This window comes from Lepisosteus oculatus, chromosome 24 (genome assembly GCF_040954835.1).
Source record: "Lepisosteus oculatus isolate fLepOcu1 chromosome 24, fLepOcu1.hap2, whole genome shotgun sequence".
Taxonomy (NCBI): Eukaryota; Metazoa; Chordata; class Actinopteri; order Semionotiformes; family Lepisosteidae; genus Lepisosteus; species Lepisosteus oculatus.
The window spans coordinates 3,463,261-3,473,691 of record NC_090719.1 but is presented as its reverse complement, the minus strand read 5'-3'; positions in this window follow the sequence as shown (position 1 = coordinate 3,473,691).

The following is a 10,431-nucleotide window of genomic DNA, read 5'->3' as shown; positions in this document are numbered from 1 at the left end:
CTTCGGATGAGACATAAAACTGAGGTCCTGACTCTCTGTGGTCATTAAAAACCCCAGGGCGTTTCTCGAAAAGAGTAGGGGTGTTACCCCAGAGTCCTGGCCATATTTCCCCCTGGCATTTACCAGTCATGGCCTCCTAATAATCCCCATCTCTGAACTGGCTTCATCACTCTGCTCTCCTCCCCACTGATGGCTGATGTGTGGTGAGCGTTCTGGCGCACTATGGCTGCCGTCGCATCATCCAGGTGGGGCTGCACACTGGTGGTGGTGGAGGGGATCCCCATTACCTGTAAAGCGCTTTGAGTGGAGTGTCCAGAAAACCGCTATATAAGTGTAAGCAATTATTATTATTATTATTATTATTATTATATTTAAAAGCTGCAATCCACAAAGGATGACCTCCCTGATTTATGCCAAAACAAGTATGATCTTTAACTCCAAAGCTCAGGGCTTCATGCAAGACTATTTAAATTATTTTAAGAGCAATAATATAAGACAGGTTAGCAATGAGGATAGCATCTTTTTCATTTGGTTGCTCGTGGCTTAATGATCCAAGAACTCCGTCAAGCTGTTTTTATATGATCCCACCAATCCAGTTCCAACAACATAGGGATTTCTTCATCATATTGACTACAGCACACGGATGTCCTTCAGGATATTGATACCTGAGTTAAATCCCCAAGCAATCTTCTCTGTTCAGGGCTGAGAAGATTTCGTTTCTGTCATCTGCTCAAATGTGACATTACCTGGTTTATACAGAACCTAGGAAGAAGGTGTAACTCAGTTAAGCGACCTAATGAGCTCAGTTCCAAAATTAAAAGGTCAGCTGGTCATGTGAGAAGGCTTTTGTGTCCCTTTCATGCAGCACTGTACAGGAGCCCATGTTTGAAGGGTGGTCCCAACTCTCTCCATAAACCGGACTTCTTGAATCATGAACTTTTCCTAAGCCTTAATTTTCAAATGAAAATCCCAGGACTTTTTCTTTTCTACACGAGAAAACAGACCTGGGGACAATTTAATATTTTCTCCAACAATTGTTTTTTTACCAAGTAGGCATGAATAGAATATATATAAATATGTTTTAATACAATGGGTCGAGCCTGGTTATTGATACCAACTACAGTAGTTGAATTATTCTGTGTTCTAAAAACATTAACGTCAGTAATCAGAAAGCTTTCAACTATATCCCAGATCTAATAACACAGTAATTCTTAAAATATTGGCAATTCCAGAAAACATGGCCATTTTATAAGAGAATCTGGAAATGACTCTTCTTTTTAAGTGGAATATAACAAATTGTAGGAGGTTTTCAAATGTAAAATACTATTTGTTCGACATTTCAAACTTTATCTTCTCTTTCCATAGCACAGTAACTTGACAATTTAGAGACACCCGTTATCCTAGCCAGAATGTAATTGGGAAGGTGGAGGAAACTAGAGCACATGGAGAAAAGTGTCAATGGGAGAACATACAAACTCCACACGGAAGGTATCCTGTCCTGATATGATATGGGAACCTAGATCCCAACAAATGATTCAGTAGAGCGAATAGCCACACCACTATGTCACTGGAACTTTGCTTATCCCAGTTATCATAGAGTGCTGACACCAAAAGACCACTTGTTATAAAACAGGAGTTTGGTTAATGTGCTGTCTAATCCAGACGGTTGTGCTATTTTGTTTTGAAAAGTTCTAGTGAGGAGCTGCATCAGCCTGCACAGGTGGCAAAGGAACAATTCAAGGTTAATTCCATGCTAGAAACTAAAAAACCAACAGTTTCTGCTCAGTCCACTGTATGCGTGTCAGGCACGAAAACGATAAAGTCGTATTTTATAGTCGGGCAGATCCAGTTCATACCCTGATTAAAATATAGCCTTGATAGGGCTATAAGTCTGCATTTTTGTTCTGTGCACAACCTGTTTCATTTGTACTGATTACTGGAGTCTGACATCGTTCCCCACAGATTGCACATGGGTAAATTCTGCAAGTGGAACACCACCGAGCACAAAAGGGAGCAGACAAAAACACAGTCATGGCACGTGCCCCAGAGGACAAAAGCCCTCATAGGGGGCCAGGATTTATAACACTAGCACTGACGCATTTTGGAAAAGACAAACAGATTCAGTGGTTGATGGTGTTCGCCTGAACACAGCAGGTCTCAATATCTGCTTCCAGCAATTGGTTTTATGAAGCTTTCTGGAATATTTTTCTGCAAAAGTGACTCTTATCACATTTGTATTCATCTAAAACTAAATGATTTAGTCTTTTTTGGTAATTGTGAGGTACTGTAGAGACTCTTTTCTGTAGAAATCGAATAAATCCATCTACCTGGAAAACAAGCACGAAATAAATTATTGCCATATTCAGTAGGAAGTTAGTTCTGTACTTGGGGCCAGTGGAAGAACACTGCAGGTTCTGCAGGTTTGTTTTGTGTGAGCTATGATTAATCACTTTATTGTTTAGCTAAGAACACAAAAACCCTTCTACCGCTGAGTGGGTGTTTCAGTGTCAACAGCTAATTGTTTTTTCGCAAAATGCCACTTACTTATTGTTTCATGTTAATGGAAATAGGGGTTGCTAATAAGGTCATAAAAAACGGTCTTGTAGAAAGATCTATGGGAGTCTGTACATGTAAAGACACTTAGAGTACAAAATGTTTCTTCAGGGGAGGTGATTGAGGAAATAAACTAAGGAAAACCAACTACCAGCAAAATGATTGGATTCTTTTGTTTTATGTTAGACAGTTGCACATAAACATTAGCGATGGTATGAAAACCATGCAAAAGAAAATGATTTAATTTTGTCCTGTCTCTGTATTAATACAAGATGTTCTTTTCACAATGCTTGTCCCTACCTTGGGAGAACTCCTCCAGGAGTTCACGGTGTCTGGTTTCTATTGTGATTGTTGGCCAAATCAAATATTTCCTTCTATCATTCTGAAATGTTTTTGATTGGCTCAAACCTAACATTCTATCCACATTAACTCTCCATTGCAGCATTGGGGGGGCGAAATTACATTAAAATACATAATGACAAATTGTGTAATGTCACGCCCCACACTCTCCCTCGCAAACGGTGTTGCGTTCTCAAACGCACTGTCACAATCTCGCTCCTAATTGGACCCATCACATTCCCACATGCACCAGATTCCACAAATTCTCACTCCCAAACCAATTATCCTACCACATCCCTTTCCTTTCAGTGTTTGAAGTTCCCTCGCACACCAACCTTTGCTCACTAGTGAGAAGCCTCCAGTAGAACTCTCTTGTGCGTATTTTCTAAACCTTTTGACTGATCTCCTGGTACCTAACTTTGCTCTTGCCTTTTGGATTTGGTTTTTGGATTGTCATTTTTTGGGTTTCCCTCATTACCTGACTCTTTGCCTCCCTTTTTGGCCAAGCCCCTGGTCTTTTGGTTTGTCCCTGTGCTACTCCGCATCCTGCGCGATTCATGGTTAGGCATGAGGATCCTCCTATTCTACCAATTGGTTTCCTGACATGTAAGAGACCATGCAAGGTGTATGAAGGTCGATAGTCTGAACCTGTGTAACCACAAACTACAGTGAAGAGCACACACACATTCTCTGAGTTCCGTTTCCACATACGAGCTGAGACCATAGACCGATGAGATTAGACTTCTCAGTTCTAATGCAGGAATCAAACAGTGAGAGCAGCTTCAATTTCTTTTTAGTTACTGGACAAAAGATTAAAGAATTCAAATCAGGAGTGAACGGGCCTCGACATGGATTATTATAATTAAATAATAATTCATTACGCTTGTATAGCGCTTTTCTGGACACTCCACTCAAAGCGCTTTACAGGTAATGGGGATCCCACTACCACCACCAGTGGTGGTACCACCTTCCAGCGTGATGTTTAAACTGACGTTTAAAAAAAAAAAGTCACAAGCGAAGATTAGACAACTTGAATTGAAAGGGCCGGGCAGGAGGAGGGGTAGGGCACTAGCCCAAAAAGAGAGAGGGAGGGGGAGAAAGACAAGAGGATAACAAACAGTAGCTGTCTTTTTGTGAGGCAGCCACTTACAGCGAAAGGTCACACAGGCACAAAGATTTTGACAACTTTTCGCGCCGTCGAATACGGGAGTTTTCGTATCAGTTACCCCTGTTTTGTAGAGAAGGCTTGCAGCCGTGGTCACCAAAACAGGCCGGGGGAGAAAACGATCTACTTGATTTTTTTCCTTCTTAAAGTGAGGCATCAGAGCTAATGAGATTATCCGTGCAGCTGCCGGCAGTTGACGGGATATATACCTCTTTTAACGTGACAATATGTTTGCGTTTTATTGCCCGGCCTCAGGGGGCTCTGACATGCGTGGCCCAAACAAAATGCGTCAGTGCCACAGAAGGAAATTGAATAAAGGGGGCAGGGAGAATTGGGGGGGGGGGTGGAGTAGAGATTAACGCCAGAGCACACGTCTGGTTCGTTCACAGCAGATACACTTGCGCGCGGAGGAGCAGACAGACAAGCCCGATAGCCTCAAGGCCCTCCCTGACATTCTCCATCCCGGAAAATTTGGTTATTGTGCGTCTCTGCTTAATGCCTTCCATTCCAATTTCCCTCGTCCCTGATTCTGTTAGACAGAGGCTGGCCTCAGAGGGACACTTGCGCTCTCTCTCTCTCTCTCTCTCTCTCTCTCGCACACACACACACTCATTCATTGGCGTTTTAAACGTAGGCATGTGCGTGCAGACACAGCTGTTTCTTCCCCTCGATTCTCATCCCGGTTTTAGTTCTCTTTCCATACTCCCCTATAACCGGATTCCACTCGTGGGGAGGAAAAAAAAAATCTATTGAAAATGCCATTTGAGCTCCAGGATGGGTCATGTTGTTTGGCTAGTTGCTATCCTTGTCTGGGGGAGGATATTGAAAGGAAGAGGCGCTGGCACACCTAGTCTCCTGCTCTTTAGAAGAAGCACATTTCTTGTGGACTTGCTTGGTGCTACTCTACGGTACCCACCAGCGCCATTTTCTCCAAACTGCGCGTAATCTGGTTTGTATGAATTCATTTCAGTTCTGATTAGATTTAATAGCCCGCCCCGGGAGAAGGAAAGGTCAGGAGTGCAAAGAGGCTGTTCAGTCAGCCGTGCTTGTCTGGCTGCAAGTAAATAATTGATCCCCGGACTAAAACCGTCTGTGTCTTGAAGGAGCCCCCCCCATGCCACAAGGAATAATCCAGGGCAAATTCTTTTTTTTTCCTGAAAGGACTAATAGGAAGGTGTCACAAGTCAGTAGAGCTGAAACCAACCCTGTTGTATCCAGGAGCCTTCATCTTTCGGAAGAAGAGTGCAGGGGGGAATTTGTTCATTCATGCCTGTTCATTTCCTCTATGAAACGGACTCCAGCAAGCCCGAGTCTAGAGTCCGAGTCCCCTGACTGTATGAAAGCAGCCTGGTGTATTATTGACGTTGCCCGCTCAGATGTGCGGCCTCACACTCTGTCGAGAGTGGTCTGCTGTGGGTGTGGCCGGACAGGCGCTATCCATTAAAGAAAGGCATTCCTTTCACTGTGTGCATGGCACTTTGGTGTCTCTGTTGTTTCTCCTCATGTCCACCTGTCAGGGAATCAAAGGGGTGTGGCAGTACGGGGGGGGGGGGGGGGGGCGTGTCCACTGTGGAGGTGTTGCCCTTCTGCCAGGGCTCCGCCTCCACACAGGACACGCCCCCCACCTGTTTGCCTTTGTAGTCCCAGCAGTCCCGGCTTCTAGATGATGAGCCACAGCTGGGCGGGTCCTATAAACCCCCGGAAGGAGGGAGTTTTCACTGACAATCCCGGAGGGGGTCGCACCCACGTAAGGCTTTCTTTTGCTTTTGCCTGTCCCATCACGCACTTGCACCAGGGCGTCTTTTTCCCCCGCACAAAGTTCTTGTTTTGTTCTTGTTTTGTTCTTGCCCTACACGCCCTGCTCTTCCAAACCAGACCCAAACCAGACCCTGCTAAATAGGGTCAGTCTGGTCTGGTCGCCGCCGTGCTTTTTCCCAGGCTGGACCCTGTTAATAATAATAATAATAATAATAATTGCTTACACTTATATAGCGCTTTTCTGGACACTCCACTCAAAGCGCTTTACAGGTAATGGGGATCCCCTCCACCACCACCAGTGTGCAGCCCCACCTGGATGATGCGACAGCAGCCATAGTGCGCCAGAACGCTCCCCACACATCAGCTCTCAGTGGGGAGGAGAGCAGAGTAATGATGCCAATTCATAGAGGGGGATTATTAGGAGGCCATGATTGGTAAGGGACAATTGGAAATTTGGCCAGGACACCGGGGTTACACCCCTACTCTTTTCGAGAAACGTCCTGGGAGTTTTAATGACCACAGAGAGTCAGGACCTCGGTTTTACGTCTCATCCGAAGGACGGCGCCTGTTTACAGTATAGTGTCCCTGTCACTATACTGGGGCATTAGGACCCACATACACCGCAGGGTGAGCGCCCCCTGCTGGCCCCACTAACACCTCTTCCAGCAGCAACCTTAGTTTTTCCCAGGAGGTCTCGGGGTTAGCCCAGCCTGGAGGTAACGCGGCACAGCGGCAAACTTTTTGTGTTATTTTTGGTCCCTGCTAACCTCACACCTCTGTCCCCTCACCCGGGGAGTTGACTTTATACTGGTGCCTGCCAGCCATGGATCCTCCCACTACACACCGTCACAGTGGGCATCTTGGGGTGCTCTGACATGGTGCTCTTTCACGTAAAGACGTGCTGGAAGACATCTCTGCGTCGGGGACGGGAGTGTCTAAACATGGACGCAAAAAGCCTGCCTGCAGGTTTTCATCCCAGTTCAGCTCTTCACCGCCCTGATCAGCCCACAGTCATTTTTGAGGCGTTGTGCATTTCAGCACCAAGGTATGTGGCGAACATTAAGACCATTCTTTCCCCCAGAGGAGCTTAACTCGAGAGGGTACTTGCAGCTGCTCTCAGACTGACTGCTGATAACAATCTTTTATTGCAGGGAATGATTCGAGATCTTTTGGAGTGGGGGGAATACCCCCTGGTCACAAGAAACGATTTCAAGTAGCAACAGTGCAGTGGCAGTATCGTAGCCTATGAGGTTTGGTCGAGACGCGATTATTACCATGCGGAAAAACTCTACCCCCTGGTCAGGATACCGGTCCTTTGCAGGACTCTCCCTAAAGCAGAAGGAGGGGGTGGGTGTGGGAGCAGGCTATGGAGACGCAGTTATTGAATCAGCCGGCTTGCTTATGGGGAAGTGGGACGCAGGAGCCAGAAAGCCCCTGAAGGAGAACGGTAAGGACATACAGAAATCGGGGGGTCCCAATATTGCTAGCAGACTTTATATTGCAGGAGGCTAACGGCAAAGATTCACTCATCTTCAGGTCCTGGGGGTAGTATAGCTTATCCTGATGAGTGGGGGAAAATTGTGCTAGCGATGAAGCCCACAGCAGGCTAGAAGGAACCTTGTTTAAAAATGCACAAATACCGTTCTTCTTCAATGCTATTTAAACATTGACGCAAGCCAGTGACTAGAAGGATGATTGATTCCTTTTTTTTTTTGTCTCGCAGGAGAATGTTTCAACATTGAGAACTGATTCAATTTAGGTCAGTTTCTCAATTTTTCCCTGCTGGGTGGTCTTCTTTGACTCTAGAGGCATCAGACAATTACTGTACTTATTATCTGGGCTGGTGAGTGGTGGTGGTGCACCCAGCAAGGTTACACATTACCAAGAAGCAAGGCTATATAATATCAGTCCTATTTCTAATACAACAGACCGAAGGAAAGGCAAATACTAGTCGGAAACCTGGTGTTTCTTTCACCAATCCAATAATAAACACTTTCATCCCTTGGCAGTGGAGTACTAGAGAAAGTCTCGATACCATCATTGATAAGATTCATAGGTTATGGCACAAAATCCAGTTACACCCTTGTCTAGCAATCATTTTTCACTGCTGATCACTTGCAGGAGGGCAGAAGCCCTGGAATTTCTGGTAGGAGTTTGTTTTGGGTTGGGATCAGTGCTGCCAGGAACAGATTCCCGACAACCAAGTTGGGAATCTCAGAGGCTGTCCTTCTCCTGCCTCCTTCACCAGGTGTGCCCTGCAGGGAGCTGAAACCAGCTTACGCCTTGACTTTTTAAACATTGGATCCCAAAACCTTTCCTTCTTGTGCTTTTTTTGGTGCCTGATTAATGGAGAAATACTTCCAAAAACGGAGAAGAGGAGGCCAAGGTTCGGAAGTGCGTTTCAAACTGCGAACAAGAAGCGCTTGTTTGCACAAAGGGTGGTGGGAGTGGGGGACAAGCTGCTGCCCAGCCATGCTGCTCAAGCCAATACCCCCGGCTTCTTTGAAGAAATGGATCCTGAGATCAATCAGTTACCGACCACCACATGGGTGGTCTCCTCCCATCTGTCACCGTTCCTATGCCTGGATCTGGATAGCGTGGGGGAGCTCTCTTTGAGGTTCTGTACTGCACAGAACGCTCTAGCATTCCTCGGGCTGAGAAAACTCGGCGCGAGATTTTTGTACTTCACTCGCAAAGGCACGGGAGCCTGCCTACTGACTTCAAACAGGACATCAAGGCCTAGTGTGAGGGTATTGAGCAGGGATTCAGCCTGCCCTTGAGCTGGGCTAGTGATTCAAAGAGGGCAGCCCAAATGTCATCGCGCGCCTTTGTCATGCCTGTCACTGACATTGATGAAGCATATTAACATCACAATGGAGGGCCTGGGCTCTCTCTTGGGTCTGTGTCCCAGTGGAATAGGATAAGAAGGGGCTGGAAGTGCTGGGCAGCTGTGTGGTGAAACTGTAAAATAGCCCACACTGCTCCAGTACTAAGGATGGAGAGATGAAGCACTCTTGCTATCTTGGGAGCTTCTAAAGATGAGCTGAGCTGAGAAGCTCTGGTGTACTGTACCAGTGGTTCAAGCGAGACAGCGCGAAGCCCTTTCGAAATGGGAGTGTTACTCAGGAGACCAGGGGAAAATCCATTCGTTTCTGCGTTCTGCCCGGGAGAGAATCCGAACGACTTTCAGCTTAGCAGGCGCGCTTGGAAGAGCCGAGAGACATCTGTGCCGCTGCAGTTCAGAGACTGAATCTTTCACTGTGTGAGTCACGCTCAGGGAAGCATCCGGCACCATGATTGCGTCCTTAAAAAGATGGCTTGAAAAACATTTTATTTGGTATCGTTTTCTGTCCATCGCAGTCCTTTATGACCCTGCCTTTCCCTCAGCAATAAAAAGTACTGTATATTTCAGCGATACACACTGGAGAAGCAACTCTCTTTTGTCTGTCTCTCCCCTGGACTAGGAGACTCTATTTTCACCATTTGTGTGCTTTATTTTTTTTCCCAATTTTGAGTGTGACATGAAAAGAAACTGGACTTTGTTCGCGCACGCTTTGCTGTTTTGCATTAGAAATAGCACTGAATTTAGGAATGCTTACTTTTGGCGTAGTGGTATAGGGGTGAGTAGAAATTAATTCTGTTTCTGGAGGGGTGTATGTGCTGTAACTGCAGATGATCACACGTCTTTCGCCATTTACCTGAGCCATTCACAAAAATAACATCTCCTTATTCTGATTGATAGCCGTTGACGACGTCTCGAAAGCACACTCCATCTGAACTATCGATTAAAAAAAAAAGGCAATAAATTAAGGTCATTTACACTATTGGTCTTTGTATGACCGTTGAACTTTGATCAAATAAATCTTAAAATTAGAATACTGCCATAGATAACGACAATACTAGTAATGACAGCCGGCCAGCACTTAAGAATTTATTTGTGTTGTGATGAACTTTGAATTCGTTTTATAAAGTGATGTACCAAAAGTGTGCCAAGGTATATACACGGGGAATAAAAAAGTACGTGCAGAACTTAAATTATCCTGCCTGAAAGCATTTTAACACTCTTGTATGACTCCGAGAATATGGTATTAACCGAACAGGAATTATATCTGAATTTCTATTGAAAAGGATCAAATCTGATAAAACCCAGTTAATTACTCATCTTACTGTTGGTAAAAATTATGTCTCTATTATGTTAATCGACTTCTACCCCCTGGCTAATACCCATAGTGCTGCATATCTGACAGGTTTATTATTAATGTGTGTTCTAGAGATAATAAAGGGAACACACACGTGGCATTGGAGCGCTTTTCCCTACCAGGTGGATATAATGAAAATGAAATTAAAAACTGGTTTGTCGGTGAGTCTGACAGCCACTTAAACCCCTTTCTGGGGGAAGAACACCCCCCCCGAGAATTAAGTGTATTGAAAATGTTAATTGCTTTATTCATAGTCAGATTTGGCTTAACTCGCTCGGTTGAGGACCAGACCCCTGGACTACAGGACGGCGAGGCACTCTGGATTCGCAGAGTGGGCAGGAGGGACACAAAACACGAGCGCGAGTGAATAAAAGCTTACGTGTGGGGGGGTACGGGTACCGTTTTCTGCCTCCGGAA